Consider the following 13802-nt stretch of genomic DNA (forward strand, 5'->3'; position numbering starts at 1 on the left):
CAACCCACTGCATTAGCATATCCTACCCATGACATCTCTTCTATATTCTTCTCTAATTATGGACAGTGTGTTGAAGATAGTTTAAAGTGATTTGCCAATGGGGTAGATACTGGCTTAGTATTGCTTATGTTAAATCTCTCCAACACCTTCTCTATGTAAGCCTTTTAAGAGATTCGAACCTTCCAATCATTTTTGTATTTTTATATTCAACCATTGACATCACTAATATTCTTCGCAGCAATCAACATATAATAAACAAAAAAATTGCAGAAAGATAAAAAATAAAAAAAATAAAAAAAAAACCATCAGATAGACTTCTAAAGTAAACATAGCAATTATACTCCCCAATGGCGATACTCAATGCTCATCATCTATAAATCAAAGTATTTGTACAACTACCTTGGTGATTGCTTCATATCATACGAAGATTTCCTCAACCTGCAGGCATAATTCTCCTTCCTAGGTTTCCCAAACCTTCCAATTACTCCATATAGATTTTCTCCTCTAAGTCAATATAAAGAAATGCTTTTTTTTTTTTTTCAAATCCAACTTACTCTAAACTCCAAATCAAATTGAGTTGTCATGGCCAGGAAAACTCAAATAGAGGTATGTCAAATAACTTGAAAAAGTACCTAATTATAGTCTATCCCTTCCCTTTGAGATTACCCTTTTTCCACTAATATGGCCTTCAAACCTTTACTTTCTCTTTCTGAAATATTATCTTTCTTTTTGGCTTCCCTCCTCCTCTTCCTACTGCCGCTTCTTTTTCTTCTTCTTTTTCAATTTTTTTTTTTTTTTTTTTTGGTTTTTTTTCAATACACAACCAACACCGATGAGTGGTGTCCACGCTTATTGGCAATGGCAAGCACAACTAGATGTTGATGTTAGGTGACTAAGTGTTGCAGCGTGGAGAAGGCGCTTCAAAGCTAGGGTTCACAAAGCCCTAGTATTCCAAGAAGATAAATAGTGCGCCATGAACTGATCAACTGATCTTTTATTTATTTATTTTCTATTTCATGTTCCATAGATAAAATTAGTTTTGAAATAAATAAAAATCTCTAAAATAATGGAAAAATAAAAAAAAGTATGATTTTCTATTTTTCTAATTTTAAGTGTTTAAAATAATAAGCGCATAAATACATGAAGAGGCAAGTCAATATAATTCTTCCTTTCAAGAGACTCCATGTGTTCTAGTATAAACATAGTGAGAGAGAGAGAGAGAGAGAGAGAGAGAGAGAGAGAGAGAGAGAGAGAGAGAGAGAGAGAGGCAAGAAGAGGAATGTACGTACCAAGGGAGAATGAGAAAAGCAAAAGAGAAGTGGGTGGTGGGGGATTTGTCAAGCTGGTCAGCAAAGGAAATGTAGATGCATCACCCAAGAAGGCTGGCAGTTATGTGTGTCACTGTCAAATAAGTAGTGGCCATCAACCCAAGCTCATACGCTTCCTCCCTCACTACTCTAAATCTTGGACTCCACCCCTCCCCCCCCCCCCCCCCCCCCCACCCCAATTTCATTCACCTATGAGACCCCTTTTAATCCCATATCATCCATTTATTGATCATAAAAAATTCACCATTATTCATTACTAATTCATGCTATATATAAAAAGGTCAACCGACATTGATGGATGGACAAGTAGGCGAAATTGACAAAATATTGAGTTATGTTCCTAATTAGTACTCTTGTAGGCCCCCAAACATCATTGTGAACATATTAATATAAAATACATTTGCTTTTCAGGAAGAACAACTCGAATATCACTCTGCACTTTTTACAAAAACACAATGCTAAAAAATCAACTTTGCAGTCCTTCAACCCCTTTAGATATTTCCTCTTATGGAGTTCCATTATACCCTACTCACTTATATGTCCTATGCATATATGCCAAAGTGTAGTGTCAATTGTATCTGTATCCAATGAAGTAATCATTGCATTATAGATAAATGTACTACACAACAATCGATATAGAGTGTTATTGATTTGTTTACCCTTTATAACAACCACTAATAGCTTTAGGGTTCCACTTTCGAAGACTTTAAAAGTCCATGCAAAGTCGTTTCTACATAACCTAGAGAAAGTAGGTTCTTCTTCAATCTTAGAACATGTCTAACATTTTGTAATGTTCTAAAAATTCCATTTAACATTCTAAATTTCATATTACTAATGCCAATTTTAGGATAAGGATGATCATCTACAAGAACTACTGGACCACAATCACATTTTCAGTGGGTATCAAACCACACCTTATATGGCATTAATGAAAGAAGAAAACAAAATCCATAGTCCAAGAAAACAAAAGAATTCTTGCCTAAATTAGCCAACAAGCGCTCTTCATCATCTGAACTATTTTCCACCACACTTGTAGAGCTTGATAGTTGGTCTTTTTTATCTTCCTTTTCTTCCAAAGAGGGCAATCCTACTTAAGTTCCTATATTGTTTGCACTTGAAGCACTCGATGTTCTTGACCCTTGATATGAACTTTGATATACCCTTCTGCTTATACTTCTACTTGGATCTCCTTCTGCTATGCTTGGCATTGGCAATGAAGCGCTTTAGGTCATGGTCCCTTTTGTTAAGTCTCTTCTGAGACTCGTTTGACCCCATAAACCTCTTCATAGCTTAGAGTGGATTTCCTATAAGGATGTATTGTAACCAAGTGTTCAAATAAAGAAGAAAAAGAAGATAACAATTGAATACTTTATCTTCATCCTCAATTCTCATATCCACTTTGAGCAAACCACTCAGAACCTAATTGAATGAATTTATATGTCGACTTAGATCCCCCACCATCAAGCATAAAAAGGAACAACAATGACTTATTTAAGAGCAAATTGTTAGTATTTCTCTTAGCCATATACATGCTCTCCAATTTCATCCATAAGCCCTTGGTAATTTTCTCCTTCATTAAAACAAATACAAAAATTCTTCTAAAAGAAAGTTGGATAATATTGAAGGTAATATCTTCTAATTCCATCCAATCATCTTCGTTCATCTTCTCATATTTTTCTTTTATCAAAGCTCTATAAACCTTTTGTCGATCCAACAGATTAGCTACTAGCATTTGCCATAGGCCGATGCTTCCTTTGCCATTGAACTTGTTGAGTATGGTATTCACCTCGCTGATCCTTACTGGTGATCAAGATGCAAACCCTTGAAAACCCTAACAAGAACTTGATGCTCTAATATTGATTGTTGTGAAATTGCGTTAGGGTTTTGTAGACATAGGCACACTGCTAAACAATGTAATTAAATACATTGTATTCTTCTTTATCTATTTGTATTTCTCTTTTTGCAGATGGGCATGTGTGTATGTGTGTGCATAATCTTTGGGTAGAATTTCACAATATATGAGTCGCCCACTATGATTTTCTCTTAGTTTGAAACCACGGGAGGGAAATTAGGATCTCCTTTATTAATGGCTTTCAAAAGTAAACATTCTCCTTGTCCAATTCCAATTCTTATATTGATGATGCTAGTTGTTTGGGGAAAAAAAATATATAAATGTTACTGCCATCACCAACTCTAGATTTAAAGAAGTTACCAAGTTTTTCTTCTAACATGGTGTAGCCTCTTCTTGGAGAAAGTACTAGAAGAAGGAGGCTTAATGGCTCAAATACTCATATTTTAAACCTATAAACCTTTATCCAATACACCTAAAGATATTAGGAATAAGAGAAAATCAACCACAATATTTTCAAGGCAAAATATTCCTTAGTGTCTTTGAGCCTTTTAATACCAATATCACCCTTAACCAACCACAAGCCTTGTTCTAATCCCTAGAATAGCTAGAAAAGGACATTTTAGAATTTTTCCCACAAAATGATTTTGAATATTTACTCCAAAGCTTTGATAATAGAAGGAGGAATAACTAGAAAAGACCCCTAGAAATTGTGATGAAGCATCAAGAAAGAGTTAAAATCTCCATGGATAAGGTAAATTAACTATCATTAACCTAGCGCTTCAGCTTGCTAGAGATCTTTTGAACCAAGCAGTAGCAATTATCCTTTTTTATTAGTCGACCAATGGATTTTAATCCAAGTATCTGTCCATGGATGGGATGCATGTATGTATGGTGATCCTCAATATTTAAATCAAGGGTGGCTAAGACTCGATAAAATACAAAATTGAAAATGTGGAGTCACTACCTTTATTATTATTATTATTATTATTATTATTATTATTATTATTATTATTATTATTATTATTATTATTTAGGGAAAATAAAGGAAAAAATCCTAAAAAGGTCAACAATTCAGATAACAAGGGTTCGAGAGTACATTTGTGTGTAAGGAAAATGGTAGACTAACCACTCTAAAGGGGAATAGCCAACCAGCACCCGTCCCATAAAATGATTACCACTATGTGTGTGTGTGTGTGTCCTAACTATGAATAGAATAAAGGAAGGAAAACCCCATTTTAGGTCATCTAGTGAAGAATTACTATCCAAGAGTACAAACAACAAAGCTGAAAGCCCTGCATGATCATGTTTTAAAAAGGGAAATCTAGCTTTAGATAACCGTAAATTTTGAAATCAGAGAAAAAATGATAAAAATAAAGATAAAAAAAATGTTTTGATTTACTGTCATGATTAAATTCAAAGATGACTATTCCCTTTGAAACAAAAGCATCAAAATATCTTAATTCAATAAAGGAATGAATGAGATGGATGGGGTTTGTCGATTAAATTTTGAATTAAATGAAAATGTTGTCCCAATCCATGATTGAAATTAGAGAATTAAATTCTATTAGAGTTGAAAATATCCTAATTGACATAAGGTCTTAATGGAGAGTTGATATAAATCAGTCATTAACAAATTTGCGAAGTCTTCTAATTGGCAAACAGAATTTAGTGCTTTGATATTTGAGTTAACTCTTAATCAAAGACTTGAAAAATCTTCTGATTAACAACTAGGGTTTTAATATTTTGATTGAGTCAGCCTTTAACTGGGGATTTTAAAATCTTTGATAATAATTCAAGGTTTTAATACTTGATTGAGTCAACTCTTAATTAAAAATCAAAAAATCTCTAATTGTTAATTACGGGTTTTAATGCTCTAGTTGTGTCAATTCTTAATTAAAGACTTGAAAAATTCTAGTTGACAATCAGGGTTTTAAAGGTATGGTTAAGACAACTATTTATTGAAGATTTAAAAATCTCAAATTGTTAATCAAGGTTTTAATGGTATGATTGAGTCAACTCTTAATTGAAGATCTATAAATACTTTATTAACAAGGGTTTTAATGCTTTGATTGAGTCAACTCTTAATTGAATATTTGGAAATCTCTAATTGTCAATGAGGATTTATTGCTTTGATTAAGTCAACTCTTAATTGAAAACTTAAAAATCTATGATTATCAATCAGGTTTTAATGCTTTGGTAGAGTCAAATGTTAATTGAAGACATTGAAATATCTAATTCTTAATTAGGTTTTAATTCTTTGATTGAATCAACTCTTAATTGAAGACTTAAAAATCTCTAATTGTCAATCATGTTTTAATCCTTTGATTGCTTTGAGTCAACTCTTAATTGAAAACTAAATCTCTTATTATTATATTTTAATATTATGATCAAGTCAATTCTTGATTGAAGTCTTGAAATCTCTAATTTTCAATTAGGTTTTAATACATTAATAAGGTCAACTTTTAAGTGAAGACTTGAAAATATTTGATTGTACACCTTCTTTTATCTTGTCTTGCAGTGATTTTGATGATTCCAAGGTATTTGGATTGTTGGCTAAGTGAGGGGATATCGCTTAGAGAGGCGGGCTCTAGCCTAATTGAAGGAGTGACCGAGTGAGAAGATATCACTTGGAGAGGCGGGCTCTAACCTACTGAAGGAGTGTGTAAACAGTGTTGTTCTGCCCGGCAAAGGAATTGATTTAGTGAATCCTTTGGTGGTTTGCCAAAGGCAAGGATGTAGGCTGGGGATAAGCCGAACCTCATAAAAATCACAGTCTCACTCTCTTTCCCTTGCTCTTTATTTTCAGCACATATAAACTGCGTTGATGATTTAATTTCTTAATCATATATACTACATAAATTTGGAAATTAAGTAAACTTAAAGTTTAATTTTGATTTGGGATTACATAAACCGAAAGGGAGTGCGTTAGTTAATCAATACTTTGTGGAAAGCTCAAAGGGAGTACGTTGATTGGTTAAACACCCAAAGATAAATTAACTAAGAGTTTATTTGAATTTCGAATTTTGGGAAGAGTGTGAATGTTTTGTTGAATATCAAATTGAGGAACAAATTACATTCTCTACCGGGCTTACAAATTCATATGCACAAGGCTGCAAACAAACTAAATATCTTGATTGAATATTGTGTGGTTGTGGATTGAATAAGAATTAAGCTTTTGTTGTATGATTGCTAAATCAACAAGAAATCAAGAATTTGTTGAAAGAATTAATTAAAAAAATTTAAAATAAATTTTTTAAACCCAATTCACCCCTCTCTTGGGACTACACTTGAGTTTTCGATAAGTTTGGCCCAAACTGTGCATGTATTTATTTCAATGGTCTTTACGACTGCAGCTTTATTCCCGTTTTGTTTCTTCTTTAATTCCCAAAAATACTCTGCAATAATTGAACACAAGTGCATGTAAATTTACGAGCAAAAATAGAACAAAAATCTTAATGTTATAAATTGAGCTCCATTTAAAATAATGTGCATAACTTGGGCATTTAATCCAATTTGCAATAAACAATAAACACATTTAAATACCTAATTATGCAATAATTACCACTTAATCACACCCCCAACTAACGTTTTGCTAGTCTCTAACAAATAAAGTGAAAGAACTTATACAAGGGGGATTATCAACTACAATTCCAAATATTCAAAAATCACATGCCATGAAATAAACTTATTGAGTTTAGGAACAGTAGGAATAGGTTAATCTGAGTTTAAGTATCAACTGAGAGATTTACCATTTACTTAATCAAATAAGGTAATTGAATGTAACAAAGTTCGCGTGCGTGGGAATAAGGTTAGAATTTTAAGATTGACTACCAAAAGGCATTCACAGTTTCAATCACAACAACTAATATGAGATAACCACGTAGTCTTACTCTTATTTAAAATCATTGTAGTGGCGGCTTTCATGTTATAAAAGGCATTTATTTTCTTATTTAGTAAGGACCCCAATAATAGCTAGCCTTTTCCCGTACACAAGTGTATAATGGTAACTTTCATGCTATTACACTTTAGAAAGCACCTACTTTCTTATTTTATTAGGAACCCAGTAACATGTAGTCTTTTCCAATGAACAAATGTTTTCCTTTTTTTTCTTTTTTTTTTTCTTTCTTTCTTTCTTTTCTTCTTTTTTTTTTTTCTTTTTGCAACTGATCCCTGACTTGTTTCTAATTTTAATTTGCTTCAAATTTTTTTCTAATCCATTAGGAAATGGTTCATTAGAATCCCAAATAACTGAAGTGTAAATCAACAAATAATAACACAAGGTAGACTTTCCAAGTTTTCTGGTTTGTGTTGTATGTGTTTTAGCAAAATTTTTAATATCTTTCCCTTGTTTAAAACTAAATGAAATGGATAAGTTTCCTTTTTGATATAAACTCTGATCTGCACTACATTCTACACGTTCCATGACCTCCAAAAAAAATTTCCATCATGTAAAAGTTAATAATAAGGAATTTAGTATGCTTTGAGCTTATTACCAACACTTCTCCAAAGTGGACCAACATATATCAAGGCATGCAAACAGAAAAATAAATTATCTTCCACCCCCTAACTAGAATGTGGCATTGTCCTCAATGATTTAAAAAGAACAACAAGATAGTGATAATGCGAGAAATAGAAGAGTACATGTGTAGAGAAGTAAAGACCCAGAAAAAAAATGAAACTAAAAGAAAATGTACATGGAAATAAAACTAAAAATAAAACAAAATAATGCAAAATGAAATAAAGGATGAGTAAAAAAATAATAGAATGTCTGGAGGCTTGGGATCAAGTGGTGGTTTCAAAACCAAAGATGAAGGAATTTTATTTGATGGTTGCGGATTTATGGATTGAAATGGCAGGTCTTCAAATTTGAGTCACCACCACGCGTCTGTTTTGTTACCTGCAACAGGATTCAGTGCATTAGCATAAGATAAGCCAATATTCTCTAAGGTCTCATACAAACCATGTTTCAATTGACTATCTTGCTTTAACAAAAAAGGATCCTTATCAATTAGAGATTCCAAAAAGTTCACTTCGTGACATTCTTCCAAATTTTGGAGTTGCCTACAAGTGTTAAACACATTTAGTTCCAATGTCATATTCCCAAAAGTCAATTTAAGGATACCACTTCAAAAATTTATCAAAGCATTGGACGTAGCCAAAAATGGCCTCCCTAAAATGACAGGTGTCTGAAAAACAGAGTTAGGAATCAATTGAACATATAGCACTACAAAATCAACAGAATAGTAAAACTGATCTACTTGCACCAACACATCCTCGACAACTCTCCTAGGCTTTTTAATTAAACGGTCAGCCAATTGTAAAATGATTGAAGTTGATTTCAACTCTCCAAAACCAAGTTTCTTAGAAATGGTGTAATAAATCAAATTCACAATAGAACCTAAGTCTAGTAACGTGTGTCCTATTTGAAAAGTAAGGTGTATACCCAAAAGGGGGGTGAATTGAGATTTTAAAATTTCTTTGATTGATTCTTTCTTAACTTATTTTAAGTTCAGCCACCACACAAGAAAGGTTATTTTTCAATGACAAGTTCAGTGGAAAGTTAACTTATTTAAAACCTTTATGAATGAATATATTAAGTTGAATATTCCTTTCAACAATTTAATACAATCCAACCAACACAATCACAACACAATCCACAATAAGCAATAATCACAGCAATGCTTTCAAAGTTTCAGCACTTTAGTAACTCATGGTAGAGTTTATGCATGTTGTTGATAAAGAGCCCTGTATTGGTGAACCTGTTTTCTCAATATGAAGTATAATTCAAACTTCCAACACTCTTCCAAAAACTCATTATTTAATTAAGCTTTCAATTAATGAGTTTTGGGTGTTAACCAATCAACGTACTCCTTTATTGTTTCCGCAATTAGTATTGATTAACCAACATAGTCCCTTTTTGGTTTCCACAATCCCAAAGCCAAATTAATTTTCAGTTTATTTATAATCCAGTCCACTTAGTATAACTGAAAAATTAAAATCCAACCACGCAATTAATATGAACAAAAATTTACATGAGAGTAGGGAAGAGAGTGAGACGAGAGTTTTTACGAGGTTTGGCTATTCCCGCCTACGTCCTCGCCTTAGGCAACACCACCTAAAGATTCCACTATAACCACTCCTTTACGGGCATGAGCAACCTTACAATCTCTCCATCAATAAACCTTTAATAAACTAGAGTACGACTCTCCAAACGATACCCCACGCTCGGTCCAACAACGATTCAAGAACCTGAATTGTCTACAAAACAAGAACAAGTTTTGGTGTACAAAAACACCCTCAACAAGAGCAGATTAGTACAATAATTCAGCACTAAAATATACTTCAATTCAAAATAATAATTGAAAGAGTTTTAAGCCTTTAGAAGTATATCACCGTGAGCTTTCTTTCTTGATCGAAAGAATTCAAAGTATGCTCAGAATTTTGTGAGAGATTCCCAGCAAACCTCAGTAAAGAAATTTAGAATTTGATTGCACAAGAGAGCTTTGAGAGTTTTGAGAACAAGAGAGCTTGAATGTTGTATTTTCTTGGTGTTTTTGAATTCTTAGCCTTAGGGAGGTATTTATAAGTGCTTATTCAAGCGTATTTTGTGTTCCCCAAGTGACTTGGAGTGTTTCCCAAATTTACATAACGTTTAGAATTCAAAAAGTCAAATTTGGAAAGTTCCCATTATGGTTCAAATTTAAAATCTCAAAGAGTTAGTCGACTGGGAAAGTACCAGTCAACTGGAAACATTAAAAAACAAATATTTTCAAATACAGAAGGAATCAGTCGACTAAGAAATCACGAGTCAGTCGCCTAGGTCCTCTCGGGTTGTTTCAAAATCAGGTATTTTATTTGTCAGTCACCTAGAAAGACCAACAATTGATTTTTTAACTTATTTCCAAATTTATTTTGCTCTTTTGCTTTCCCAAAATTATTTTAAGACTTTTGAAAAGAATTTTTCGGCGTTTTCAAAACATGGTCCCTAATTCAATAAATTTTGTAATGAGCTTCAAACCTAATCAAATCGTCATTTGAATGAAGTACTTACATAAAGACTCTCTTAAGACTTTAAACACATTCTAAGCTTTGGAATCTTCATGCTTATTATTTGTTGAGTCATTTTTGTCTTTGAGCTTCAAATCTCTAAGCTTTCATCAATTCCTCTTTGGTATTCATGCTCTCATATTCTTTAAACTTTCATATTCCTTTCACATGAAGTCTTGCAATGAGCTTTGCTTATACTTGAACTTGAGCGTGAAACACTTGTTTCCTGAAGTATTTTACTCACAAAAAAAACATGTTAAATAACCTTTGATTTTTTATTATCAAAACAAGATTAGTAAGTCATGTTAGGCCAACACTATTTTTGAGCTTCCTATGACACAAGTTATTTTTGGAGAACCTAGATCCTTGTATTTAAGAGGAGTATTAGACTGGATAATTGCACTGACTTGTTCTGTGAGGAATGCCTTCTTTTTCACATTAAGCTTCCTCTTGACCATACACAAATCCTTCAAAATTTTCGTATATGCTAGGATTTGCTGAATGACATCAAGAAGAGGATGTTAATGCACACTTTTCTAAAAATTTTTAAGATATTAGCAAGATGTTTATTTTTGTGCAGTGAAACCAATCTTTGAGCAAAAGGTGATGGAACAGTTACCTTTGGCTCTTCAAAAACATCAACATCAAAATTTTTACCTTGTTCTTTGGAAGTGGAACTTTCACCATTTTGGTCAGCTTCTTTATTCAGTGTGCATTATACCTTACCACTACGGAGAGTTGTTATGACCTTGCAAGCTTGGACATTAACTCCAATAGAGGATGAAGGCTTCATGGTTGCAACCTACACTTGAGGATTTGATTGGGTTTGAAATGGGAATCTACCTTTCTCTAGTGCACTCAAGGTTGTGTTTAGCCTAGTCAAATTGCTCCTTAGGTCATTAATGGCTTGAGAGGTTTGGTTGTTGATGGTGGTTTGACTTTGCCTAAACTGTTGAAGAGGAGAGTCCATTTTTTGAAGTGGATCATCCATGGGTTTCCTAGAAGCTAGAGGTGGTGCATTTTGTTGAGTAGGAATTGAATATTGAGTTGCACCAGCTTTGGGATGTGCTGAATTCATGGGATGATCATTTCTCCAGATGAAATTGGGATGATTTCTCCAACCTGCATTATAAGTGTTAGAATATGATTCAGAAAAAAGCTTAGAAATCATAATAACTAGGTGAGAAGATTTAAGAAAAACTTCCTTAAAAGTTGGACTAGTGGGGCATTTGGATATCACATGACTAACATCTTCACAAATATCACTTTTTTCTTGCTTTGGAATGCCCTGAACTTCATGCACTTTCTTTAATTTAATTTCCTCTAATTTCTTGACAATAAAGCAAATTTAGCATGTAAATCATCTTCCTCAATAAAAGTATACTTACCTCCCCCACTCATGGCACTCAATGGTTCAGTTTGATCATAAGCACAAGATGTGTCTCATGGTTGAGGATTTTTCAGCCAAATGATCAAAATAAACAAATGCTTCTTCGGGTTCTTTATTAAAAAAATTCTCCATTACATATGGTTACACTATTCATGTAGAGACCCAAACCTGTATAAGTTGGGTTTGTTGACAAAGGGTCGCGTTCGTCGACAAACTCCTTTAGATCCTCGTCCACGAAATTCAGAGCCTCGTCGACGAGCAAATACCGAGCGGATCAGAGAAATATCCGGAACTTGAACTCAGCGACGAAGGGATGGCCTCGTCAACAAGCCGTGTGGCGGATTCGTCGACAAAGACGCCGCCTCATCGACGAGTTCGACTTGGTCAAAGGCCCTATAAATATCCATTTTTGTTGCTTAAGGGCTAAGTTTGCTCCCAAAAACTCTCTCTCTCTCTCTCTCTCTACGCACAAAATTTCTCTCTCTCTTTAAGGATCTTCGCTGTTTGATGCTCGTTTCTAAAAACGGAAGTTCCTGCGAAAATTAGAGGAGGAAGTTCTACAACTTTAGCAGATTGGATCATCGTTTTGAGGATTTTTTGGTTTTTCCAAAAATCGAGGTAAGGATCTGATCTTAATTTTGATTGGATATTTGGATAGTAGTCAAATTTATAGTAAGGTTATGTTCTGTGGTTTTAGGTTTTCACAATCCCGGGTTGTCGGCTTGGATTGTTTTCATACGAAGTTTCGTTTGGAGTTTAAGGTAAGGGGAAATTGATTACAACAAAATTTTTGGAAAAACTCAAATCGCAAAAGTTAGTTTATATTTATATGTATGATTTAACTGCTTATTTGCAAAATTCTACAGAGAAGAAATGCCAGTTTTACGATTTTATGGTTTTTGGTAAAAACGAGGATTTTAGCATATAATCTCCAAATCTTATGAAAATTACTTATTTTCACTTATATTGTAATAGGAGATGCTTCAATCCTTTTTTTTCTTTTTAAGTGATGGTTACTAGATTTATATCATTTAGCGGATTTTTGGACTAAACTCGTGTGATATATGTTGAAATGGAAATGTATGAATTTTATATACTATTGATGTAGATTACGGGAACGGAGTTCCAATTTGTTATATTGAAAATGTGGAAAACAGAGGTCATTTATATACCGAGCTGTATATATGTAAAAAGGGTAAACCGAGTGGATAGGTGTTGGTTTGAACCCGATGTGATTATTTGAATTTGTGAAAATACTGGAATTGCACAAGTTACTATATTTTGTTATAAATTGTATATATGATAAATGGAACCACAGCTTGCTACCAAAGGAGTTGAAAGATACTCCAATAATAGGGGTTGAAAGATACTCCAATGGGAGAAGTTGAAAAAACTTCATTAATGGAGTTGAAAGATACTCCCAATGGCAGGGAATATTCCTCAGCTGGAAGGGTACAGTGCAACCATACATGTAAACTAGTGTGGGTACACAGATAGTCGGCTAGCAGGTGTAATGAAACTACTAGTGAAATAATAGACCAGATGAGGGTAGTCAGACTATATTAGATACTCGACAAATGTCTGCACGAAAAGGGCATTGTTGGAGATATCAGTGCACAACCCGTGCCACGGGGTAAATAGGCAATACATGTATGACAAGCTAGTCGTTGTTCTAATAATCATATGCATGATTTAAATACTTGATGTGTAGATAAATGTTATTTGATACAGTATTATAAACAAATGTTTCAAATGTATGAATTGTATAAAAATGTGCATCTATGCAGTCACACACTGTTGTAATACTTTCTTCCTTAATGAGAGGTGTCTTACCCTATTATACAACCTTTGTTTTTAGGTCCATCAGTACATCGGTCCTAATAGTTAAAGGGTCTGGGGAGACTATTTTTGGGTTTAGCTTACGTAAGCATTTGAATCCTGTATTAAACTTAAATGAAGTTCTTTTATGGAGGATTGTAATAATAGGATTTACTATATGTTTGGATTTATGTAATCGTGGATGTATTAGTAAGCTCTGGTATAAGACTAATAGAAATCCCAATGGATGTTTATTTTTTTCTGTGACATTTACATCAAAATTATGTATGATTTATACCCGTATGTCCCTGGTTAGGGCGGGTTGTTTACGTATCTTGAACAGGTACATGTATTGTGATGACCCAAA

The sequence above is a fragment of the Malania oleifera genome, chromosome 5 (genome assembly GCF_029873635.1).
Source record: "Malania oleifera isolate guangnan ecotype guangnan chromosome 5, ASM2987363v1, whole genome shotgun sequence".
NCBI classification, from domain to species: domain Eukaryota; kingdom Viridiplantae; phylum Streptophyta; class Magnoliopsida; order Santalales; family Ximeniaceae; genus Malania; species Malania oleifera.